The 26,346-nt window shown below is 49.0% G+C and overlaps 1 long non-coding RNA gene and 1 pseudogene across 1 annotated transcript; both read right to left on the reverse strand.

The window, feature by feature from the left end:
- The window catches only part of LOC135291581 (zinc finger protein 23-like), a 201,810-nt pseudogene that overhangs the window by 112,732 nt on the left and 62,732 nt on the right, over nucleotides 1-26,346 (reverse strand).
- LOC135291620 (uncharacterized) lies at nucleotides 7,257-8,951 on the reverse strand. Its single transcript, XR_010354388.1, has 3 exons — nucleotides 8,863-8,951; nucleotides 8,572-8,729; nucleotides 7,257-8,088 (listed from the first exon to the last, which is right to left on the reverse strand). It is a non-coding gene; the product is annotated as an uncharacterized LOC135291620 (long non-coding RNA).

The raw sequence follows: 26,346 nt of genomic DNA on the forward strand, positions 1-26,346 counted from the left end.
TACAATAGGGGGTGGTCCACCAAAAAGAGGTTGTCCAGGGTAATGTGCTGGGTTCTTGAAATCATCTGGTCCGTGTAGTGAAGGAATTATGCTTGGAGCTGTCGGGCAAAAAGCAGTGATTTTAGGACACCCATCTGCCCCCCATCTGTCGTAAGGGGTGTGAGAAGTCCATTCAATCCCTTCACCTTTTGCCCAATCCTGCGCACTTTTGACAGTAAAGTGAGAAACATTATCAGATTGAATTTCCTGTGGGCTTAGGAAAATTCCAAACCATCCCTGTATTGCTTCAACGGTATTATTTCCTGTAGTTCTTTTAAAAGCATTGGCCTGAAACAACACAAATACAAGTGCGGCATAGGACTTGATGTTAATACAGACAAGAAAATAATTCTGTCCCTCACACTGGAAAATACTACAAATGGTTAACAGTTCCTCTGCCTGAGCACTGCCTTCTCCCTCTCTGTTAGCAGAAGCAGGGAAGAAAGGAGGGGTTGCTTTAATCACAGAGGCAAGTTTGTTTTGGCTGCTACCCAAGCTCTCAGTTTCTTGTATCGCTAAGTTTTTTTCTACTTATATGAGAGTTAAGCCAACCACGGACAAACCTCTTTCCCAGGTAGAGTGTCTTCTCTCAGCATCTTTGAAACCATGGGAATAAAAACCAACAGGCCTTGTCGGACCCTCGGGACCCCGCTGCCCAATGTGTACTGACAATCCTGAGGAGGCAAATCCCCACTCTACCTGAAAGGGATCTGTAGGATGGATAGGGTCCAGTGCTTGGTGAGCTGTTGCTTCAAAAATCAGCGATTGCAGTGCTTTCTCTTGAGAAAGACTCCAATCCCATTTTATCCCTTTTCTCGGCAAGTCATAAGAGGGAACAAATGGGTTATTCTGGTTAGTAAGAAGTTTATCTGGTGTTTCTATAGGGGACATAGCTGCTATGGGTTTTTGATGGGAAATTGCTATAGGTTTAAGTGTTTCTGTAAACCTTTGAATTAAAGAGGTCATAATTTTAGACTTTACAGGTGATTGCATTGGTGACTCATAGCTTGTAGTTGGTTTTCTTTCATGCATTATTTGCAAGCAGGCAGCTTTTTGAATGTTTTCCAGGAGTTGGTCAGGGGTACCGGCTATGGTTAAAAGGTTTCCCCTTTCCGAGGGGTTAAGCCCCTCTGTCCAATAAGCTATATGCTGAATTAGGGACCATGGGATGCGTCTGTCTCCCGTTGTTAAGAACACCCCATGTCCCCAGTACCCACCGGCTTCTTGTTCTGACAAATGTATTTGAACTTTCCCAGTGAGAGATTTTGTTTCAGTTTTGTGGGAGAGAAGCCCATACTGCTTTGCAAGTTTTGTTAATTCAGTAGCAGTGTATGGGATTTCTTTAGTGATTATATGTGGGTCAAAATCCTCAAAATTAATATAGTTGCATTCTGTTTTAATTTGAGGTTTCATGCTATTGCAACAACAGTGTTCCCCAAAATTTTTCATCAGAACTAATTCTTTTTGGGGGTAATTTTGATTAAGGTGAGAAGTTTCCTTCTCCTCTGTTTCTTTTGAGGAATCAAAGTTCTGTGAATTTTTAACATGCACCTCTCTCAAGGCAGCCCGTAATAAATTATTTTAATTTCTTTCTTCATTTAATTGTTTTTGCAAAACTCCAACTAAGTTTTGAAGGGAGTCTATTATAGTATTTTCCTCACTTCTTCGCTTAGAGCGAGTTTCTATGGCTGCTGTGAGGCAGGCTCCCAAAACTGAGCAGAGGATGGTTTTATCTTCACCAAGTTTAAATTGTGTTTCATGTTGCAGAGAACATATTCTACCAACAACATTTTCTAAATTAAACCAATTGCTCTTTGCCCAGGCCTCTCCGCCTGGTGAAGGTTTTGCATTGTGTTTAGCAAGTAGTGTGTAAAAATCAGTTTTTGCCTTGGCACCAAAATCTTCATTCATCTTGTGAAGGGACTAGGGACCACAACAGGGAGGTGTTTTCAGTTACACAATCACACACTGTGTTTTCCCTTCACTCAACTTTTTCCCTGGGTGGCTGAAGAGACAGAGTCAATCTGGGAGGCCCTGCTTAGTTTCTTCAAGGTGTCTCTTCCTTCCCAGACAGTTAAACACACACACACAGTTGAAGAGACAGTATCAATCTGGGAGGCCCTGCTTAGTTTCTTCAAGGTGTCTCTTCCTTCCCAGACAGTTAAACACTCTTACAACAGAAACAGTTTTTTTTTCCCCTTTTGCACCAAGAGATCTTTTGTGATATTCTGGAGACAGAACCCTCAAAAAGAGTTTGGAGAATGCTTTTTCCGCCTTGGTTCGTGCAGTATGCGGGAAATTGGAATCACAGCCCTTGCTTTCTAAATCCGTTCAACCCCTTTCGGGAAAATTGACGGTTTCGGTGTGGCTGCCGTGAAACGTCGTTCCCCTGTTACAAACTACACGTAACCTGCAGACTCCTCTGTCCCCAGAACCCAAGATCCGTGATGCCAATTTATGACACGATCTGTCCTAAGGACGTGATTCATGAAGGTTCTTTTTCACTGATCTCAGGGTGCAAAAACTGACACGACAAGGGGATTTGCAGTAAAATCAAAATACATGTACTTTTATTAAATAGCCATAGAAAAGATGCATTAGAGAGAAGGGGAATGAAGAAAAGGGGAAAGAATAAGGAAAAGAAAAAGAAGAGAGGGAGGGCAAGGAGGTGTATAGCTACCAGACGTGCGGATGACAAAGTCCCTCGAAGTCCGGTCGACGAAGAGCCTGTCGTCTTCACGTCAGGGGAGATCTCGAAAGGTATCAGTCAGGTCTAAACTTTTTTATAGTCCTTTTGAAATGGGGGAAGTGGACCGATTTCAAAATAGTCTATTGATGAAGGGTACAAAGAGTCCATCAGTAGTCCATCAGGAACAGGCGTCGTTAGCAGCAGATGTCGTAGGCAGGAACCATTGTGTTCTCGGTCCAGTGGTCGCTTGCAAAACTTGCTCCGGTCCCCACGTACGCCTTCCCTCACCCTACGGTGGGGATTTCAGTCTTAGTTCTTTTGGGAAGAAGAGGGGAACTTTTCCATGTAGGGGTCGCATGTCTCAGTCCTTGAGGGAGAAACCTTCTCCCATCTCAGTCCATCTGTCACGGTGGTTGATGTACGGTGAATGGAGGGTCCTTTTGTGGTGACCCCCGGGAAGGTCATTCCAGAGAGAAAGTCCAGCCAAGTCAGAAGGGTGGAGAAATTCCAGCACTAGTGTTGCTAGGTGATGCAGGCGAAGGAGAGCACACTGCCCCTTCTCGGGTGCAGTGTTCCATGAGTTGAGCAAACACACCCGTAGGCAATAATCTGGCTTGATGGACCAGACAGACCTGGATTTTCAGAACAGGATCTTTTCCTTTCCCCGGTGGTCTTGGCTTTCATGACGATCGAGAGGCAGAAAATGAGGGAAGTTTCAGACAGATTCTCACAATTGGCAACATTCACATTATTACTTACTGCTTGGTTAAGGAACAACATGGGGAAAAAAAGCAAGAAACAAAATTCAGTCAATCAAACGAGAAACATTCTGAGAATTGTGTGTGTCTGTGTGTGTGTGTGTGTGTGTGTGTGTGTGTGTGTGTGTGTGTGTTTAGGTGCATTTGAGAAAGGGACAGAAAGGACAAGGATCAGAAGGTATACGGCCTAAAAGCTTAACAGCACTGGAGCTGAGCAGTGGTTAAACTGGAGCCTCCAGGAGTGGGCTCTTGGCCCAGGATCCATGGCTGCTCAGTCATGCTGCCAGTGCAGCAAGCTTGAGAGCGCGCTGGCTCTGCGAGGCCCCACTCAGAGGGAGGTTGCTGCTGGCACCTCTGGGCTCCAGGAGAGCCCCAAGGGCCTCCTTTGGGAGCGCTGTTCATGGGCCACAGGCGAGGGGCCTCAGCCATCAACGCTTCATCGTGGCCGCACCGTGGGTCAGCAGCCTGGCTCTGAGAGTGGGAGAAGGAGGATGTCATGCCATTGAGGCAGGAAAAGCGGTTTCCAAGGCAGTTCACAGGACACCCCAGGAGCTGGTCAGACAGCACAAGTGCCTGGCAGCGCTCGGTGTCTCTGGGAAGCTCAAGAGGAGCTGGGCCCAGGGGCTGTTCAGCAAGGCCCAGGCCTGACAAGCGTTTCTCAGGTCACCGTGTGGCCAGACAAGGCCAGGGCCATTCGCCACCACAATCTGAAGCACGAGGTTTTGATGTAGGGTAAAAAGGCATGGCCCAGTGGAAGTGGGCCGTGTCCTCAGGCCTGTGGGAGAATCACAATGCAGATCCTTGTGCTACTGATTCCATCTCTCCCATTTTTCTGAGTTCTTGGTGGCAAGGTCATTTAGGTCACACAGCTCTCTGAAGCTTTCTGCACAATGAATTAAAGTGAGATTACACATCCCAAATCGTGTTCTGTTACAGTTTAACTGATTGATTTAAGAAATTTCTGGAGCAGAAAACTTGCTTCCTCAGATATTTACTGTGTGTGACACCAAGCACAGAGGAGAGATTTAATGTCAAAGGCATGGCCCAGGCAATGCTCTTTTGACAAGTTCTGCCCGGAGCTTTCCTGAGGAAGATCTGAAAGGTTCGATGTCACTAGCACAAGCTCCTGCAGTGGCTGCTGGCCAGCAGAGCAGGGCTGGCAGCTGTGCAACAAGTGTTGCCACAAGCAGCAACTCAGCCAGGGCAGCAAATCAAGAGCTGGGATGGAGCTGATCTGAAGGCCAAATTTAGCTCCTAAAAGAGCTGGAACAGTTCCTCATTCCAATGAGGTGCAGTGTTGGACACGGCTCTGTGTGAGCACTGGACACAAGTTGCTCCCACTGAGTGCTGTGATGGTTTCTGCAGGAGCTCTGGGCTCCTGTGTGTGCTGGACACAATGAGGAGAGAAGGAGCCAAGTGCACTGACACACCTTTGCCTTGAGCATGACCCGGCCTGGACCAAACACACTGCAAGCTTTCCCCTTTGGCCCATGTCTCAAAATGTCAGGTCAGCTGTTGGACAACTCAGGTTGGTTTGGTGTCAAAGAATTCCCCTCAGAAATACTGGGTTTGTCTTCCTCTGTGCCTTCCCCTCAGCAGCCTTGGGGCTGCTCCTGTGTGAAGCCATGTGTCTCACACAGTTTGGGAGAACTTAATACAGGACACTCTGCAATGAGTCGTCTCCTCTAAAGTGTTCCAACAATCCCCTTCCAGTAACAGGAAATGAATACTAATAGATGAAAGTGGAAAAAAATTGCAACAGTTTATTAAGAAGTGGAATGGCTGAAAAGCAAGCAAAAAGGCCAGTGAGTTCTAGATATCAAACTGCCAGACCTCACCGTCTCCCTGCTGGGACAAAGACCCAGAATGCTGGAGGAAAATCCCCCCAGGACACGCGTTACAAGGTGGTGCTGGGTTCTCCCTCAGGAAGAACAGGAGCTGTCACGGAGCAGCTCCAGCAGCAGATGAAAGCTCCATGCTTGTCCAGCGTCGACTTTCTCCCAGAGGCAGAGCTCTGTGGAGCAGTCACGGCAGGTGAAGCAGCTGGGCTGGAGCCCCTCGGTGTCTTTTCTCCCTGGCGTGGATCAGCTCACGCTCTCGGGCTGGGAGCAGGGCTGCTCCACTCCTGCCGGCACCATGTCCCTGGGCTTGGACAGTTTTCTGCCAGGAGAGCCCAGCATGCTGTTACACAGATCTCTCATAAAGGCCCAAACCAACTCCAAACACTCTGGCCGCAGCAGCGTTTCACAAAGGGCTGCAGAAATCCAGGACAGCTGCAAGTGAGTGTCAGATGGCTTTTGTCTTGTTCTTGCCAGCAGAATTCTTGATGAACTGATGCAATTTTATTCAGATGTTACACAGGAGCTGTGTTTTTTTATTGAAATATTTCATGATGAGTAACAAGCCTTGGGAGCATGAGGCACAGGACTGACGTGTGAAAGCATGAGCATATCCTCCAAAGTCACCAGTTTAATTGTCCTTTAATTACCCTTGTATTTATTCCACACTAATAAGCAAACTCAAGCTTTGCTTGGATATAAAACAGGCACGGCATACCCTACGGTCTCTTGCAGGGTCACCAGAGGTGGCAGTGACAAAGCAGGCAGTCTGCTTCATTAGGAATCACTACAGATCTGCATCATAATGTGTTTTTAAGTAGCATGGTATTGTTAAGATCTCCTTTTCTGCATGAGATACAAAAAGGAGGTTCCCAAATTATTTCCATGCAATCAGGCAGTAAAGAACTGACCCTGCTATCCTAACAAAGCTTTGGCTTTGGCAATTGCACTCTTCCCATTCATCTTTTGACGCAGACACTCCAGGTTTTCCCCACACCCCTGCAAGGCTGGCAATTGCTGTTTCCCATGTACTGTTCTTCCCTAGAGCAAGTACAGTGGCTGCTTTGAAACTAAAAGCCCTGAGATCTGGGCATCTTGAAGGAGCATGAAATGCTAATTAAGTGTTCCCATTGGCAATACCCAGGTCTGCACTTCCCAGAGCTCTGAAGCAGCAGCAGGAGGGCCATGCATCATTCCTGTTGGTGGATATTCATGTTTCTGGTATGCAAGAGCAATGCCTTTGAGGAGGGACAAAAATGCCCCTATTCAAACAGTGACTGTGCAAGGAGATGTGAAGTTTCACTGTCTTTTTTAGGATAGTTTATAACGATCTAAGAGAGTACTGTGGCATGGAGCAGGTCCCTAATTTTGTCTCCAGAGAAATCCCCAAAGGACACATCTGCTCTGCTGGTGATGGCAACCCCATAAGCTCGTGGGCTTGTTTTCCCTACAACATGCCAGCCTGCCTGGGCTTTACTAGGCCAGGACTAGACCCATAGCTATGCCAACACATGCAGCCACGTGACACAGAGTCAGACAGAGTTTTCCTTCAGAAAACTCAATTAACACATTCACATGCAGTTTCTTCTAGAACATCAGAAGCTGGCAACCATGAGGACTTTACTGTCAAAAGGTTACAGTTTACACTGGGCCCAGAAGTATTTTTCCCTAAGGAAAAACAAATTGAAATGTGAAGTATAAATCTTCAAATGAGTATGAAAGGAAACTGTAGAATAATTTCTGGAAAGGCAGCATTGTCAATGATCATGCAGCCCACCAAGAGCTGGAGTGGAATCCAGAATTGCTTGTTCCAGCTATGCAGGAATTCATTACCCTGGCAAGCACCAGTCCATGGGAACAAATGATCCCATAGCCCTGGGCAGAATGGCACCCAGGCTGGAGTGGAAATAGATTTGAGGAACCCTTGTCACTTGTTATTGGCCTCACAGCCCACTCATCCCTTGGCAAGCAAGTTGCAAAAAACACTGTTGGACTGCTGTCCTGGGTAAATCTACATACAGATGACTTTTCCAAAGCAGGGCATCTTTTCCCAGTGAAATACACATCCTCTTCTTACCTATGAAATTGTGCCTGAAGCTACCTGTGAGCCAGATCTGTGTGAGATTGCAAAGGAGCAAAGCTTTGGCATTTGGGCACGCTTCTCTTGGTTTCTTTGCTCAGGTTTTTGTTGAGCACAGAACACATCCAGGTAGAAAACTTTTGACCATACAGGATCTTTTTGTTCCATTGTCCCCCAAACATGTCAATATGTAGCCCTATTGTAATGTCAATTTAAAAACAGTAGCACTAATGACACAAAGAAAACGTGGCAAAAGAGGAAGAGGAGATGCACAGTGAGGAGAGGATGTGGTGAGACACTGGCACATGAAGTGAGCTGCACTCCCATAATCTCTAGGCTAGCAGGTTCTGGTCTCACATTCTCGTTTTGGCTTATTTCAATTAATATTTTTTTCCTAATCATCAAAATAAAATATATACAATTAAAAATATTTTATCAAAATTGAAAGATACAATCAAAACCTTTATTCAAAATGACATCTAAATATCAGAATATAAATTCATCTCTAACTATGAAGCCGAACACCTAAATCCTATTCTTGTGACACTCTTCAGACAGGCAGCAGCTTCTTCCTGAGCTTGGAGGAATTAGAGCTCTTCTGGATGGGAGACAAAGACTTTGTGGGTAAGAGAACATTGGAAGTGTCCAGAGAAAACTGCTTGGTAAGGCTGTAGGCAGTCAGATCTGCAAACGGGAGACACAAAATGCAACAGAGCCAGCAATACAAAAGAAAATCATCTGAAGCTCCATATTTCATGGGACAGACTTCCTGGAAACTTCTAAATAGCTGCACAGGGAAGCATGGTCCTACGGGCAGACACTGGAGACAGCCCAGGGGAAAACCCTGCCCCACTTCCACAGAGGCACCCCAGGAACAGCCTGGCCTCTGGGCTGCCCTGGGACAGCAGGGAGCCCCGAGCCCTGTGCTCTCCAGCAATGGCTCAGCTGCACATGCACCCTCCTGCTCCTCTGCCTGCCCCACAGCTGAGCAGCCCTCCAGCTGCACGGGGCACTGGCAGCAGCACAGCTCATTGCAGGGCCACATGCAGGGCACAGCTGTTCCCTGGCAATGTGCACAGCCTGGCTGGGCTGCCACAAGACCCTTCCTCCCAGCAGAGAGCGGCCCAGCTCCCCCCTCACCTCTGTGTGAGGCTGAGCCATGCTCACCTTGTCCTCAGTCTGGAGTTGCTTCAGGCCCCCATGTCATGACTAAGAAGGGAAGTGGAGAGAGCAGGGGCAGATGCAAACCCTTCCTTAGGCATCCACAGCTCCTCCGGGCAACTTGTTCCCAGTGCCTCAACAGCCTCACTGTAGAGAATTTCTTCCTAGAAAATTGCAAAGAGGATAAAAATGCTTCTGTAAATCCATCAGCAACAAAAGGAGGGCTAAGGAGAATCTCTGTTTTTTCCTGGATGTGGGTGGAAACACAGAACAAACGATGAGGAAAAGACTGAAGACCTTAGTGCACTCTTCCCTGGGTACAAACTGTCAGGATGGCCAGGCCCAGGGAGGGGTGGAATTCAATGGAATTAAATCCAGCTGGTGCCTGGTCACAGGTGGTGTTCCCCAGGGCTCAGCACTGGGACCAGTTGTGTTTCTCATCTTTGCCAACGATGGGAAAGAGAGGATCAAGGGCACCTCAGGCAGTTTACAGACAATGCCAAGCTGGGTGGGAGTGCTGATCTGCCAGAGGGCAGGAAGTCTCTGCAGAGGGATCTGGACAGGCTGGATCATGGGCTGAGGCCACTTGCGTGAGGTTCAACAAGGTGAAGTGCCCGTCCTCCACTGGGGCCACAGCACCCCCATGGATGGCTACAGGCTGGGGGCAGAGTGGCTGGGAAGCCGCCCAGCAGAAGAGCACCTGGGGGTGCTGGTTGGCAGTGGCTGAGAGCCAGGGTGCCCAGGTGGCCAAGAATGCCAATAGCATCCCGTCCTGGGATAGGCTTTAGGGGTGGCCTTGGCAGTGTCAGCAGTCTCAGATTATTGGAAGGACTCTATGATCTTAAAGGTCTTTTCCAATGGAAAAAGTTCTGCAATTCTAAACCTCCATTTGTGCTTTTGAAGGATGCAGTCCCAAATAGACCTGCATTTGTGTTTTTAAGGAATTTAGCATTGACCTCTCCTTGAAAGTAATAGGAATCAGGCTTTAAATGTTCTCAAAGCACTTTTATTCCTTGATCTTAAGCTGTGTGTTTGAATTGAGGTGCTTTTGTACAGGAAGGTTGGACCATGGGATAAATACAGGCAATTTAGCTGCAATGGCACTTGTTTCATCTGCTTTTCTGCTTCCTTTTCCCATGGGTGGCAGATTTGGGAGTATTTTCTTGTGCTTTGACTTCAGGCTCAGACTTGCTCATGGATGTGCTGTAAAATCTTATCTACCCCTTAGTGAAAAATGCTTGCAAACTGGTGGGAATTGCTAGAGACAAGAATTACAAACCGGTCCCCAGTATGATTAGCCCAGTGTCCCTGCTTAAATCAGGTATGCTTGTATTGAAAAGGAGCAAACTATTCTAACTCTCCTGCCCACTCCACTTAAAAAAAAAATTTTTGTACCTCTTGGGGCAAGTCCTGTGTGCCATTCCAAGTCTGTTATCAAATGTGTGAAGTGATGCTGCTGCTGTAGCAGCAGCCTGAGTTGAGTGGGAGCAACTCCAAAGCACTGGGTTCTACAGCAGTGGGCATGGTGGGAGGCTTGCCTCTGCTGCCATGGCCATCCAGCCATGGGGAGAGCAGCTGCTGGGGCTTCCCCCTTCTGCCAACAGCAGTCTGCCTCCAACACATGGACTGTATGGCCATGATTTTGCCAGAAAGTGGGAAATTCATCGTTTGAATGTATTTTGATGTTGTCTGACATCACCTGACTGGAGCGGTTTGGTGGGCAGGACGCCCTGTGGGCAGGGCCATGGCAGGGATCAGTGGCTGGCACTGGCAGTGTTATTTTCCCAGGCAGGCTCCTGACACAGCTGTGGGGGAAGGCAGCAGCAGCTGTATCAGCCCAGCGAGCAGCAGCACATGGAGGACACCCTCATTTTCAAAGAGCCCATCACCCCCTTTGCTCCCCATGGCAGCACAAGATGATTCCAGCAGGTGAAGGGCTGCCACAGCCTGGAGACTCCTTCAGCCAGCACTTGTTGCAATCTCCTTGCTGCAGCTGTCCTGGAGGATGTTGGCTGCAGAGGTGGTGCCAATTCCCAGGAATGCTGCTCAGCTCAGGGGCAGGATGTGTACAAAGCTGCCTTCAGAGCGCTGATCACCAGACCCCGGAGCCGCTGGCAAGGGCAGCAGCTCTTCTTCATTCTGTGCAGGAGAGAGGCCAGCCTTGGAGCCTGGCCCTGGGGACAGGGAAACGCTCTGAGTATAGGTTTGAATTTTCAGAGACAGTCCAAATGAGAATTGTTTTGAGGCAGGTGTTGCAATGTTGGGTTTGGGTGTGTCTGCAGGAAAGCAAGCAGGAATAAACCCCTGCCACAATGAGGGAGAACTTTGCATGGCCAGTTTACACCCTACAGATACACTGATGATATGGGCCCACTGAACACTGGGGGCATCTGATGCAGAGTGCAAAGCTTCTTTGAATAGACAGGAGACATGAGACTTGAAGAAATAATATTGCAGATGCAGAAAAAGGGATCAGACCCACTGGTCCCATGGCTCAGGCTTAGTTTTGCCAAATCAAGCAGGATTAGTTTTATCCACTTTTTTCAGAATAACCTGCCCTGTGCTATTTCCATCATGAAAAGTTTGAATTGTCAGGAACTGCCAAGATCAGAAAAGTTTTGAGGCAGATCATATTTATGTTGGGTTTGGGTGTTTATGCAAAAAAGCAAGCAGGGAATAAACCCCTAGAACAATGAAGCAGAGCAAAAGTGGAATATTTGGATGGTCAATTTGTTCTCTAAAGCTATCGGCCAGCTGAATTCTAGGGTCATCTACTGGGGAGCGCAAAGCTGCTTTTACTTCCATGGCCCGGTGCCATTCTTTGTGTCCCAGCACTTTGTTTGATGTGAAGAGAAATTAACCAATTCCCACACCAACCAGCTGCAACCCAGATCTGAGTGGGAATTACAGAAATAAATTACAGAAATGAATTTACAGAAATAAAGGACTTGAAAAGTAGCTTTGGAGAGGGTTTACTTCCTAGACAGTGTGAAAGCCTCAGGCCTGGCCAGGCTGGGCTCAGGGCTGGCTGCCCTTGGGAAGGGAAGGGGATGGAGTTGGGGTGGGGTTTTGCAGCCATGGAAATGAGAGAACCACGGGCTATTGCATCACAAAGGGGCAGCCCCACGCTGGGGCTGTGAAGGCTGTGCAGGTTGTGGTTGGCACGGCCGCAGCGGCAGCAGACGTGTCTGGCTCTGCCTCTCTGTGCCAAGCGCTGGCGATCGGAGTCACCCGGCCTTGTTCTGAGGCTGGGCACCAAGCTCCTGTCGCTGTCAGCTCTGAGAGTGTTCCCAGAGTCAAACCCAGATCCTTCTGCCAGGCAGAAGCACAGATTTGAAGATGGACTTTAGTGGAAAAGGAAAAACCTCTGAAGGAAAAGGTGAGGATAGGAAGTAGCTGAAAGGCTGAAGCCAAATGGAAAACAAATCCCACCATATTTCAGGGAAAACTGTTCCGTGGTGGTCAGTGCTGGCTCTTTGTCAGAGTAGGTGGCTGACAGCTACAGAGGATCCTGCAAGGGCGCCCATGGAATCACAACATTCTGTCATTAGTTTACTCTGCTTTCTCCTGTTTGACAGTAGCCAAATCACTCATACTGTCAGCCAGGACAGGGACTGTGGCCACAGCTGCCCACAAACTGGCCATGAGATGCAAGTCCTGTTGATTTCTTTACCATCACTGTTGGGTCTCAGTACAGAAAAATTCCTGTTCTTCCTCTGCTTGCTGATGGGGTCCCACCCAGGGGATGGTATTATGGTGATACAGAAACACCAATAAGGCCTGCCTGCTTGCTGAGAGGTCTTTGTGGTTTTCCGAAATAGCAGTCACAGCTGTGTGGGTCTTTCCTAGGGATTCCCAGAAGGCCAGCCTCAAGAAGGAATTTTTTTTCCCCTCTTATGTTTGGAGCCTTTCACCCTTCCCTTCACACTTGCTAACTCAATACTGTTGAGAGGAATGTAACGCAGAGTAGTTTCATGAAAAAGAAAACCAAAGAAATTTTCCCAATAATTAAAATTGATTCCCATTGAGTGCCATACCTATTAGATGTGTTGATGATAAAAGTGGGCCTTCACATAACTCACTTCTTCCCTTGAGAGCATGGCTCAGCCTCACACAGAGGTGAGGTGGGAGCTGGGCCACTCTCTGCTGGGAGGAAGGGTCTTGTGGCAGCCCAGCCAGGCTGTGCACATTGCCAGGGAACAGCTGTGCCCTGCATGTGGCCCTGCAATGAGCTGTGCTGCTGCCAGTGCCCCGTGCAGCTGGAGGGCTGCTCAGCTGTGGGGCAGGCAGAGGAGCAGGAGGGTGCATGTGCAGCTGAGCCATTGCTGGAGAGCACAGGGCTCGGGGCTCCCTGCTGTCCCAGGGCAGCCCAGAGGCCAGGCTGTTCCTGGGGTGCCTCTGTGGAAGTGGGGCAGGGTTTTCCCCTGGGCTGTCTCCAGTGTCTGCCCGTAGGACCATGCTTCCCTGTCCAGCTCGTTAGAAGTTTCCAGGAAATGTGTCCCATGAAATATGGAGCTTCAGATGTTTTAGGTTTGCATTGTGGCTTCTGTTACATTTTGTGTCTCCACTTTGCAGGCCTGACTGGCTACCCTCTCGCCAAGAGGTTTTCTCTGGCAAATCCCTCTATGCTCCTTCCCTCCAAGCCATTGCCTCCCATCCAGAAGAGCTCTCCTTCTACCACACCAAGTCAGACACGCAGTGGAGAGCAGGAGAATGGGAAAAATGGCAGTGGCTGTGACGAGCACCGGGCAAAAATACAGGAGCTGAGCTCAGAGAGAAAAGGCCATAAGGTAAAGAGACCAAGCTAATCCTGTGTGGTAAATTTTCAATTTCTTTGCTGTAGGTAGAACTCTGAGATGTTTTTGCTGACAGGAAGTGACCCTTTCACTGAAGTTTGAACAGGTCCCGATTTGGATCCTTAGCTGGGCCAGACATGATGGGATATGAAGGAAAGGTGCCTATGCACCTGCTGCCTCCACCCCCCTTCCTGGCCATGGCATGGGGGCTCAGGAAGAACTTGGGCAGGCAGATAATTTCCAGAGAGCAGCAGGGCAAGGAGCTCTGCTGGACTTCCTAAATGCCAGTGAGCCTGAGATGATGGATGTATGGGAGCTGGAGAGCAGCAAGCATCCCGAGAGCTCAGCAGCAGCATCTGGGCTCAAAGGCTGCTGGGGAAGTGTAGGAGGGAAGGGCAGCAGCAGCAGAAGAGAGGGGCTTGAGAAAAGCAGGTTTTGTCATCCTGCAGAATGGCTTTGTGGGGATGTGCTGGAGATCAAGAGCAGCTGTAAGGTGCCTAAGGGTCAGAGAGAGAACCGTGATCTAAACACACTCCAATACCATCCACAAGGCCAGTGGAGGCAGTGGCAGCCCAGAACACCTTGATGTCACACCTGTGGATGCCAGCTGGGAATGTAGCCACACTTGCAGAGAAGTCACCACAAGGGAAGGGGTGGCAAATCTGGGGCATGGTCTCTCCCTCACCACCTCCCTTTCCATTCCCCATCCTCGGCCAACCGCACCATCAGTTTGACTATTCCTGCCAGGTCCCAGCTGAGGGCATATCTAGATGCCTTGAGGCATGAAGGGGGGCAAGGCTGGATGCTTGATCTGGGTCCTGTGTTCTACTCTTTCCAGGCTGCCTTGCTGCATTCCATTGGTGGGGATATGAAGAAGGGGTCACTGGGACTGCCTTTGGTCCCCCCAGTACGCAAGGCAGGAAGTCCCCCTGTGGGCAGTGCTGCGGGGTCCCTGCCAAGCTCTCCCCAGCTGGATTCCCAGGAGTCCCGGGAGATGAGGTAAGCCAAGGTGTCTGCTGCTCCAGTGTGCTGTTCACCTCACTCCTCCCATCTCGTGTGATTATTTTGCACAGTCAGCTGTCCCCAGTGTTTATGCAAACATCTGTGTTTTCACCATTTTGCACACCTATAATGACGTAGCACAATGTCATACCCAAGGTTTTCAATCTGATCCTTCTTCTTGAAAAAACAAGGAGTTGTAATATTCTAAGGAGCCAGCAGTGCTCTGACCACATGTAGAACAAGGCTGTCACCAGGGTAATGCAGGAGCAGGCAAAGTCAAGCTTTGGCAGCAGTACAAAAGTAGCTGCCCTCCATACAGACTCGTGTCTCAGCTCAGCAGCTCTTGCTGCTTCGGAGAGGCTCTAGGAACCACTTGGCTCCAAAAGGAGAGGCAGCAGACTTGGGGAGTTTTGATGCAAGTTGAAGAATGACTGCTGTGTTTCAGCCAGAGCTTGGCCAGCTCTGTGTGACTCCAGAAACAGAAAGCCCAAGGACAGTTAATCAGCTTGGCATCTTGTTGGGTTTATGTGTTGCATTTCCCCCTTCATCACAGTGACCATGCTAATAACTTTGCCTCCTTTCATGGTACGCCCTTTCCCTCCCTTCTCTTTCTACCTCCTCATATGTTCTTTTGTCCTCTATTTTCTCCAGGCCAAGACCCAGCAGCAGAAGCAAAGAGAACAGCTCTGAGGATGCAGGTAGGTAGAGGGCATGCCTGTCCTAAAATGATCATTGTAGTCTTGCCTCAGAGGTGACATTTGGAGAGCTTGGTTAAAACCCATTCTTTTCAAAATTTCATTAAATTAATTTCAATTCCTTGTTGGGTTCAGTGGAGTCTCCCAGAGTCCAGTCCCTGCGAGTGTGCTCTGGTGGTGCAGTGAAAATTCCTCCAGTGGGAAGTGTTGGGTGGCAAGAGCTGGAGTGGTGGCTTGGGGCCCTGGAAATGCAGTGCAGGAAAAGGAAACATTCCTCTTTTTCCTGCACATGCCTTTTATCTTCCTGAAGCCTTCCTAGTATCACACTTAGTAGGGAAAATGAAGTCATTTAGCATGAAATGAGAAATGTTACCACTCCTTTCTCCTGCTTTTGAAGGAGAATACCTTTCCTTGGGGCAGTTTCTGAGCTGAACCCTTTGAGATCTGGAGGAGATTCATGGGCACTGCCTGGTTTTGCACTGGCAGAAATAGGGAAAGCTCCTATGACAGAAAGTCCTTTTGAATTTTCCAGTGAAGGAGAAGGAGGCTTCCAGGTGGATGCAGCTTAGGCAGGGTGTGAGTTTGTCATCCTCTGAGAGCACAAGAACAAAGCCACCCGTGGCAGGTTCACAATGACAAATCTCTTCCCTGGCTGTCTCTGCCTGTGTCAGTGCTGCAGGCTGAGGCTGGGGGAGGAGATGCCTTCTGCCTTGTCCCTGTCCCTGCCTTGCCTGATCCCTGACAAGTGGAATGTGCCAGACAAAATGCAGTCTCTGGTGCATCTGGCTCAGCCAATGCTTTCAAGTTGAAAGCCCCAGTGACACTGTTGTTGTTCCTTTGCCATCTCTGGGCGTGTCATGCTAGGAGAGATGAGACTTGGAGAAATAATTCTGCTGATGCAGAAAAAGGGATCAGATCCCCTGGTCCATTTGGGGATCAGAGCTAGGTCTGCCAAATCCTGGGTGTGGCCCCTTTGGAATGACTCTTTATTTCCTGATATGCAGCTGGAGTGCTAAATGCAGCTCAGGAGTAGTACTGCTCAGTAAGTTAGGTGACATTTTTGCTGGATCAGTTCTGGACTAGAAAGTACCTATCTTATTAAACCCTGCCTGTTTTACTTTTATTACTGACCCCAGCATTCTACAGGGTGAAAGAATCCAGTTTTAAGACACTCATTCTGCTTGGATGCCATATGATTTTATCCTCCGTGAAGCCATGTAAAGAATTACATGTTGATGGAAAGTATTTTAGAATGATCCTCCAGGTCTGATGGAGAGTATTTTAGAATGATCTGCCCTCTGCTATTTCCATTAGGAAAATTTTGAATTGACCATATCAGCCAAGATCAGAAATGTTTTGAGGCAGGCCATGTTTATGTTGGGTTTGGGTGACTCTGCTGAAAAAAAAGCGGGGAATGAACCCCAGGAAGAGGCAAGTAGAGCAGAATTGGCACTTTTGGATGACCACTTTGTTCCCTACAAATACAGGCTCGCAGAATACTGGGCACATCTAATGGAGAAAGCAAAGCTTCTTTTATGTGTAACACGTGGTGCCATTGTTTGTGTCCCAGCACTTCCTTTGTTGTAAAGAGTAATATAAAAATCCCAAATGTGCAAAACCCGACCTCAAATTGAGTGGGACCTACAGAAACAAAGGCCTAGAAAGCTACTTTTGAAAACAATGATTTCCTTGACAGTGTCCGATTCTAGAGACCACTGTGAATTTCCAACTGTTTGGAAGGAAAGGGATCCTGTAGTAGTGGGGAGGCAACAGGCAACACATAAATAGTAGAACCCTTCTCTCCTGGCTTGCCAGCTCCATATTGTTCAGAGAAATTAAACTGATGCTGGTTTCATGTAAAATAAGAAACCAACCAATCTTTTCAGTAACTAAAATGTGCTTTGAATGCCTCACCCATTAGATGGGTTGATTGTAAAGGCATGAGTTCAATTAACTCACTTCTTCTCTTGTACCTGAATTACAGCTTCTTCTGAGCCTGCTGCAAACACCCAGAGGAAGAAGGGAAAGAGCTCTTGGTGCAAGATAGGACCTGGGATGCCTCTGTTCCCAAGGAAACTGGCTGACCTGTTTGGCTTGGAGACCTATGTGCCGAAGCCCGACCTTGGGAATGGAGGTCTGGGCTCCCGGCCGGCTCAGGGGGCCTTGGCCCAGGAGCCCCAGGAGCATAGCTCAGCCTCACACAGAGGTGAGGGGGGAGCTGGGCCGCTCTCTGCTGGGAGGAAGGGTCTTGTGGCAGCCCAGCCAGGCTGTGCACATTGCCAGGGAACAGCTGTGCCCTGCCTGTGGCCCTGCAATGAGCTGTGCTGCTGCCAGTGCCCCGTGCAGCTGGAGGGCTGCTCAGCTGTGGGGCAGGCAGAGGAGCAGGAGGGTGCATGTGCAGCTGAGCCATTGCTGGAGAGCACAGGGCTCTGGGCTCCCTGCTGTCCCAGGGCAGCCCAGAGGCCAGGCTGTTCCTGGGGTGCCTCTGTGGAAGTGGGGCCGGGTTTTCCCCTGGGCTGTCTCCAGTGTCTGCCCGTCGGACCATGCTTCCCTGTCCAGCTCTTTAGAAGTTTCCAGGAAATGTGTCCCATGAAATATGGAGCTTCAGATGTTTTAGGTTTGCATTGTGGCCTCTGTTACCTTTTGCGTGTCCATTTTTCTGACCTGAATGACTGCAGTGGTTCCAAGGAGGTTACCCTGGGATCAGGAGTTTCCCTGCCAACTTCCCAAATGCTTTTACCTTCCAAGGCATTGCCTTCCACCCTGAATTCCCTACCTTCCTCAAAGCCCATTTCTAACTCTCCTTTTTTATTGTTAAGCTGACCATTCTGCAGGAGCAAAAAATTCTGATTTAAGAATTCCTTTTTTCCTACTGTGCTGCCACTTGATTTTGTCCTCTGTGAAGCTGTTGTATAGAATGATTAGTTCTCTGAATTTTAACAGCTCTGTTGGAGAGTATTTCAGAATGAGCTCCATTGTTCTACTTGAAATTAGAAAATCAGTCTTTGGTCAGACTAGCTTGAAAGTGGCCCAATCTCATACAGTTTAGAATGAACATCCTTGGGGAAAATGAAATATCTAGTCTCAAGGACACAGTTCACGTTTGGGTAACACTCCTGCAATGCTGAGCTTTTCTTTGAATGTCCTCCAAAACAGTCCAACAAAGAGAAGAAAATGTAAATCCAAGTGCATACATGTATTAGTACCTGTGACTTCTTCCAGGAGCTGGAAAGAAGATGTTTACTAAAATCAGCATGAATAAGGGCAGATAAGAATCTCCGTCAAGAGCAATCTCCATCTCTGCCCTTCTCTATCAGGCACAGAGGCTCTCCAGCATCCAGGGGCTCTGGCCTTCACCATGCAGCAGGTTTCAGTCTGCTGGCCAGCAGAGTAATGTCATGTCTGCTGCCAGTAGCCCATCCTTGCGAGAGGGTCTAGGCATGTGGACCTTGCTGCTCTCAGTCCCAATCTCTGTGTTTTATGAGAGCTCTGCAACCTGGAACCTGTCTTGCCTGTTGCCCAGCACGGCATTTTTGGGGGCTTGAACTCTGCCAGAGATTTACAGGAACCTTTGCTTCCATTCCCAGGCCTCCCCCTGAGCCAGGCCAAGGAGACAGATCATCCCAGCAGTCCTGGTCTTACGAGGGACAGAGAGCTGAAGGACGGCTTTGGAAAGGTAAGGGACAAGGACAGGGATGAGCAGACTTCCTTTCCAGTGGCTGTTTAGTGCTTGGCCCAAAATGTCACTGAAAATCATGATCTTCCCCCCGCCCTGGGAGATGGGGATTCTCTTGGGAATATATTTGACAGCTCCAGAGCAATTGCTTGGCTATTTCCAGTGGTGCCAAGGTCACTAGCTTGGACATGGTGCTAAGGTCACGCCAGAAGCAATCTTTATGTGCAAAAGCTGTTTTAGAGAAGTTCTGAATGACAGAGCAAGCTACACATCAGTGAATGTGGGCAAAGTGCACCCTCAGAAGCAGAGAAGCAAAGACTCTAATGTTGAGTGTAAGCAAGGCTGGAAAGTAAAATGGGAGAGTTTGACTTTTCCTGGTTACCTTTGTGGCTGTATCTCACAGCCCTCTCATTCTCAAGTTTTCTGCTCATTAACTTCAGCATTTCTGCAACTTGTTTTCACACGAGTCCTCCTTTTGGTCTCGTGTTCTCACAGACCAAGTCCTTCAGAGTCCTTCAGAGCTGAGTCCTTCAGAAGCCAGGAAGTGAGAAATAGATGCAACTCCTGGCCGTGAGTGTTAAGCAACAGCTCATTACCACTCCTTGCTGGGCATTGCACATGGTTTTTATTCTGCTGCCATGGCCTGTAGGAACTGAACTGCCTGCTCACTGTCATGTGAGCTCTTCGTCTGTCTTGGAGCACTCCTATGAATTCATGCTTCAAGCAGGGCTTCCTGACATAGGTTGCAGTTGCAGCAGTGGAAGGTCATGGCACTGAACTGTTCCACCTCACTGTGTGTAATTGCCAAGGTGAGGACAGGAGACATTCCTCTGAAACTATTGGAATGGATATGGAGCTGCATTGAAGCCTATGGCACCCTGTGGACTCTGTGCTCCTGATGAGATGTTGTGTCTGGTTTGTGTGTCTCTGCTTACAGTCTGTGATGTATTTCCATTGCACCTAGATCCGTGCTGCACTGTGGGAGTTGGCTCAAGAGAACTTGGAGCCAATGGACACAAAGCATTTTGTGGAAGAGATGAAGAAAAGGAGACAAAAGAAAAAATTCTTGCAGCTTCTTCCTGAGACAGTTGAGACCAGGGACGCAGCTGAAGCAAGTAAGTGGTGGCTACACTTGTGGTCCTTTTTGACCACTTGCTTGCCCCTTGCACATGGCTGCAGTCAGACTGGGGGGCTGTTCTGCTTGCATCTGAGTAGAAGCTTGCTTATTTGTTTCTGTTTCCCAAAATAAAATGCAGAGGCATGAAGAGTCTTGCCCATGGCCTCCCTGAGTCAGTAACAGAATATCAGCTTCCCACCTTCACCTCTAAAGTCTTTCAGAGTAGAAAATTCTGTCTTGCAAAATACACTGGGGCTTCAGACTCTCTCCTGGAGAGCAGCCTCCAGGGAAGGCGAGGCCAAAAGACTGCTTTTCAACTGGGATTCCACCTGGACGAAACAAAGCTCCATTCCTTCTCATGAAAACACCAGAGATCCTTCTCCTGCTGCTCCCTGCTGAGGAGCTGATGCTGTAGAGCTGTGCTGAAGCCCCCAGGCAGTGCTTCTGCTGCAGCCCCAGGAGCAAGCAGCGTTCCCGACTGAATCCCGGCCGGGCTCTGCCTGCAGGGCTGTGAGCGCTGCCCGAGGGCGGCAGCGGGGCCCTCAGGAGGCAGCACTCAGCCCCAGGGCAGCACGCAAGGTTAGCTGCACTTTCTTGGGTAACTTCCCCTGCCAGTGTCTGGAACAGGAGAACAAAAGCAAGGCAATACTGGCTTTTCCTTGTTTCTTCGAGGAAGCATCACTGCAGGTTGGTTTTATACTAGAAGAGGGTAGATTTTGACTAGATATCAGGGAGAATTTTTTCTATAATGAAGGGGATGAAAAATTGGAAGGTTTGCCCAGAGAAGCTGTTGTTGCTCCATCCTTGAAGGTGTTCAAGGCCAGTTTACATGGGGCTCTGTGGACCCTGATCTAGACGAAGATATCCCTGCTCACAGGGCTTGGACTAGACGGTGGTTAAAGGTGCCTTCCAACCCAAACTCTTCTAGGATTCTGTGATCACTGTCCCTTGTTAGTGTTATCTTGGTATAAAGTGGTATACCATTGTTATACTTGAAGTTCTTTGGGATAACAAAGAGATGTTGCCCAGCTCCAGCAACTTTTGTTGTCAACCTGTCCAGCACCCTCCACTTACAAGCTCTTCTTTGCTTCCTGCAGCCTTCAGCTTACCACCTGTTGATGGCACAGCTCCTAGGGTGCAGAGAAAAGACCCTGGTACTGCCTTGAAGAAGAAGGTCTTGACAAAGCAGGACAACGTGTCCTTACTGCCCAATAAGCCCACCATCCTTGGAGATGGCAGCTTCCCACGCAACTCCTCAGGTAAGCCTGCTCCATGGAAGCTTTTCCCTGCATGGCTTTTTCCCTGCACAAGGAGCACAAAGTGTCTCCTGCCTCAGCCAGCACAGCTGGGATCTTGGGGCTATAGGCTGTCCTGAGAATGAGCAGCAATTCTACTTTTCAGTTACTCCAGTTTGGTAGCACTAGAGAGTTGGTTCTTAGAGATCCATTGGAAAGTGGGGCTGAATAAAGTCCGTGCTGAAGGCCTAAGCTCTGGCTTTTGCCCATCCTAATACTCCAAACTACAGCACTGGTGCCAGGAGGCAGCTGTGACTGCAGCGATGAGCTATGGGGCAGCATGCCAGGCTGTGCTCACCGTGCACCTACAAGTGCCACCATGATCTGCTGTCCACTCACCATGTGGGCCCTCTGCCTGTCTGCAGTCCGGCTCTGCAGCCAGCTTTTCTGCTGTCCAGCAAGGGCTGTCTCTGCAGGGCCGTCAGTGGCTTGGTGCAGCTGTGCCTCTGCTCCCAGCAGTGCCCGATGGCTCCTGGCTGCCGCCATCCAGGGCCTGCAGTGCCAAGAGGGAACAAGCAGTGCCTCCTGTGTCACCCAGCAAAGACAGTGGCTGTGTGCAGCAGGTGACAGCCAGGAGGGGCTGCCTGCTGCTCCCAGGCTGTTTGCTGCCTGCAGGAAATGCACAGCAGATAGTCCCCAGTGGCTCTTGTCTCTCCTTTGTGGGCAGCCTGCCTGTGCTGTGATGCCAAGCAGGGCGAGATAAGAAGAAGGCAGCTAGGAATGATACTTCAATGCTCTTTGCTAGTGATGCTATTCCATGTTCAGAATTGACCAGAACTAGCCTGATGTGGCTCTCCATCCACAGTGAATCTAGATGTGTGTATGTCTACATACTTCTGCAGTGCTATCACTGGTGTCAGTGGCTGAGGTACATCAGTGACACCCAGATTAGCTCCTGCCTGAATAGTTCTGATGTTTGGGTTCCTCCATACTTTGTGAGAACATGCAAGGTAGCACAAAAGCCCTACAAAGTCTAGAGCAGTTTGTCTAGATTCTGTGTAATATTTATACTCCATCCTTTTAGACAGCTGAAATGTTTTAATCTACACAAGAGGAAATGAGCTTTTGAGTACATGATGTGAAATTTTTGATTGACAGTACTTTTGATGACAGATGGGTTTCATAAGAAATGCATTTACCATCTGATTTTTTCATACCTTGTTAATTCCTTTCTTTACCAAGAAATTCAATTAAGGCAAACCCAGGCCAATTGATTAACAACAGAGTGCATGTGCCAACAATGTGCATCTGTATTTGCCTGTTTTTATCCCCAGGACGCATTTGGAAGGCTTTTTTTATCAACTGTCTAGTCTGGAAATTGCATTTTTCCACAGGAGAAAGTTTAGAAATGTCTGAGTTTGCAAATACAGCCATTAGATGACAAATACATTTCCCCATAGCATCTTTGAAATACAGCCAGTGTGTACCTCTGAAAGAGCAAAGTTTCACAATGCTTGGAAAGAACAAAATCCATAAATCACTGCCTTCCCAACAATAGGCTAAATGTATGTGCAGTCAGCTGCCTCTGTCTAGAATATGTGAAGTTAATGGAAACAGAGGCACTGTCAGGTGTGAAGGGTCAGGTATGGCTGTTCCCTGGTCGTTGCTCCATGGGGATTGAGCCGGGCCCAGCAGGGCTGGCTTGTTCAGGCTTGGCTTGGGGCTGTCACGAGGCAGCTGCAGGTCTTTCCTCAGGGAGCTGCAGAGTGCCCCTGTCCTCAGGGCTGGGGAAATCAGGGTGCTGAGACAAGAGGGGCACTGAGGGGTTCCCTCCTGGGCAGCGAGTGCTGCTGGTCAGCGCTGTCTGGCAGGGAGCGGGAGCTCTGCGGCCGCAGGAACCTGCCGCTGGCCGTGGCACCTGTGGCCCTTGGGAGCTGGGGCTGCGGGGCAATTGTCAGGTTTAGCCTGGAGCTGTGCCCAGCTGGGGAAGGCTGGGAGCAAGCAAGGAGCCCCAGGAGGCAGAGAGCAGGGCAGTCTCTGCCCCAGTGGCAGTGTGTGCCACAGGGAACCCTGGCTGGAAGATGGGCTGCAGGCCGCTCCATGGCGGGTGCCTTGCCCGGGCCGCAGCGCCCATGGCCGACCCTCTCCTTGCAGTGACCTTGCAGATGGCCACTGGTGCCCAGCGCCAAGAGGAGCCGCTCCGTGGGCATGGGCAGAAGGACAGAGCCTCTCCAGATCCACAGCAGTCCTTGCAGGAGGCACTGTCCTTGCTGGGCAGCGATGACTGGTAAGAAAGGCCCCATCACTCTGTGTCCCTCACAGCATTCGGGTTGGTCAGAAGCGTGTCTCGCTGGTGCCTCTGAGCCCCGAGAGCCCAGAGGGCCAAAGGGCACTGCTGAAACCTCTGCAGAGCAGTGAGAGGATAAAGACTGGAGAGCAGCCTTTTCTTGGCCTTGCTCTGCAGCACCGCTCCAGCTGCAGCAGGTCCGTGCTGTTTCCTGGCTTTGGCAGCTGCTCCATGGAGCTGCAAAGGAAATGTTGAGGGAAGAGAGAAAGCTGTGCAAAGAGATGATTTGCTGGCTGAAGGCAGAAGCAGGATGGCAGCAGTTTTGAGTGTACAGATTTGGGTGCCTTGGGCCACTGGCCCAGTGGGACTGAGTAAGATTTCTCTCTGCTCCCACTGCTGACAGCAAGGGCAGGTGACAGGCTCTCCCTGTCATCTCCTGCATGTGAGTCCCAGAAGCAGCTCCAGGGAGTTCCTCTTTCTGAGCAATGGACTGAGTTGTGCTTTCAAGTCCCTCAGCCTGTCATTACTCCTGAGGGGCTCATGGCAGAAGAGAAGGAAAAAGAAATAAAATCCTCTAGGAATCTTGCACTTTTGGAAGTTAACTTTTTCCTTCTCACTGCTTCCTATGGGCCTGAGATATTTTGTCAGTACTGCCAGTGTGTCCCAAAATTATACACAGGTACAAGGAGGCCCAGAAGTTACAAGCCTACAAATGTGAGGTAATATTGGTTGTCTTTCTGATGGCTTTTTGATCACTCCCCGTTGGATGCTTCATTCACACAGGGGTAAGGCCTCCATTCATATTGGGCGAACCATAAGAAACCTCCAACTGTTCATCTCCTTCTGCAGTGGCCTTTGCTTTGCCCTTTCTCTTCTGCTTTCTCTTCCCCATTTCTCTTTGGTGCCCTGTGAGGTGCAGAGAGCTTCTGCAGCTGTGAGTGTCCTGATGAGGCTCAGGGGTGCCTGTGGGATCGGTCGCCAGCCCTGTGCTGCAGCCCTGATGCCTCACACTCCTTCCTGGAGCTGAGGGCCTGCACAAAGCAAGTGCTGAGAGATGGAGTTGTTTTCAGCTTTGAAATAACATGTGGCTGTTGTGCAAATTGTTTTAGGTAGGGGGGTTTTGAGTAAGCCAGAGTTTCAACAGTTCTTGCCCAGGGCTGGAATCTTCTGGGGCATCCTACTGATTTTTTTGGGAATTTGTGAGGTGGGGTGGAGTGGGTGAGACACACAGGCCTAGACTGAAGAGTGGAAACTCAGCTCCAGAGTGCCAGTGCAGACTCTCAGTGCTGAACTGCCTGCTGGGGCAGACAAAGAAGGAAAATGCCCCAGTAACAGCCCAATGGGACTGTGTCTCAGGGACAGGTACAGGGAACTGAGAAGAAACAGCAGCATGGCCCAGCCTCACAGCTTCTAGGAAGCAGTGACAGAGGGACTTCATGTGCCAGAGATTTCAGGAAGGCTGTCTTCTTAAACAGCCACGAATGAAGCCTCTGAAAGCCCTCTCTTTGCCTCTTGGATTTGTGCATGCTTTTGACAGCTACAGCATCCTGTGGCAACGCATTCCACGATTTCATTAAGTACTCCTTGAAAAGCACCTCCCATGGCTTGAGCTGCCAGCCTGGTCATTTCGGAGGGTGCTGCCTACTTCTTGGGCAGAGAGAAAAATCAATCTTTTTGTTACATGCCTTTCAGGGAGCTGAAGGAGAAGGGACTCTTCAACATCAACCACCTGGCTGAGTCCCATTCAGAAGTCCTGCTGTCCAGACTTCATGACATTTGCTTGGCAGTTACCAGCGAGGTGAGAACATTGTTTTGAATTGTTCCCCATACTTCATACAGGATGTGCAGAGTAGGTATGTGCTTGTTCATCTCCATGTGTGCTCAGGGTGTGCCTCCATTTCTGGTTTGAGACCTTCTATTTCCCATGTCTGTCAGCTGTCTGTAGGATCTGTGTGCACATGTACCTGTATTTACTGGTAGGTCGAATATCTGACACTTGTCTGTGAGTGAGGTGCCATTACAATGCAATGTGCAAATGGCAAAATCAAGACACTAATGACGTTATTTGCCAGAGTCCTAATCTCTGCCCAAGCTGTAATTCAACACTGCAAATGAGTCTGTAGATCTGAGCCTGTGTTTTCTGTTTCCTGGCTGAGTGCTTCAGCTGCTGGTGTAGCTTTTCTGAACAGGAGCAATTGACTCTTCTATTTTTATGACTTGTGTCTTTATGATTTGAAAGCAGCCCTTGATTTAATTTTCTAGTGAAAGGGCCTAAAATCATGGCAGTGGACATTTTAGAAGGGTTAGGTAGGAAGCTTTAGTGAATTTTGGTTTTGGTTTTTTGTTTTTTTTTTGGTTTGCAGTAAGCAGGTCTGAGGTCAGAAATTGGTTCCAGAGTAAGTGCCTTTCAGTGTTTGTATCTTCCTGCTCTTACTGTGCTTTTATGTTCCTCTGGACACAGTGGGATGTGTTGTCATTTCTTGGGATTTCTGCTGAAGGCAACTGGTTTTCTGTTCAAGGTGATTCTTATGTTTCCTATCATGTCTTCCCCAGGTGACCAATCTCCGGTCCAAGGTGTCCTACTCTGCAGTCGTCACTCTGGGAGAGTTCTTTGTGACCTTGAAGAAGGACATGGACTGCGAGGCGGATGAGGTTGCTGCAGTCCTTCTCCAGATGGTGTGGAACTCCCCAGAGTTTGTTCAGAAGGCAGCCTGTCAGAGCCTGGGGATGATGGTAGAGAATGTGACTCCTGCACGAGCAATGGCTGCTCTCATGGACAGGGGAGTCAAGTAGGTTCTTCTTCTTCCAGTGATGTTCTTCAGCGTCTAGTGTGTGGGTGGGGGAAGGGATGAGGGAAAGAATGGGAATGATGGGAGGGAAGGGTCCTGTATCCTGCATCGTCTGGGAACTCAGCGACTTCATTCTCTGATCAACCTCATTTCTTTCCTCTTGTCACCTATTTCTGCCCTCCTG

Source organism: Passer domesticus (assembly GCF_036417665.1).
Source record: "Passer domesticus isolate bPasDom1 chromosome 8 unlocalized genomic scaffold, bPasDom1.hap1 SUPER_8_unloc_1, whole genome shotgun sequence".
NCBI classification, from domain to species: Eukaryota; Metazoa; Chordata; class Aves; order Passeriformes; family Passeridae; genus Passer; species Passer domesticus.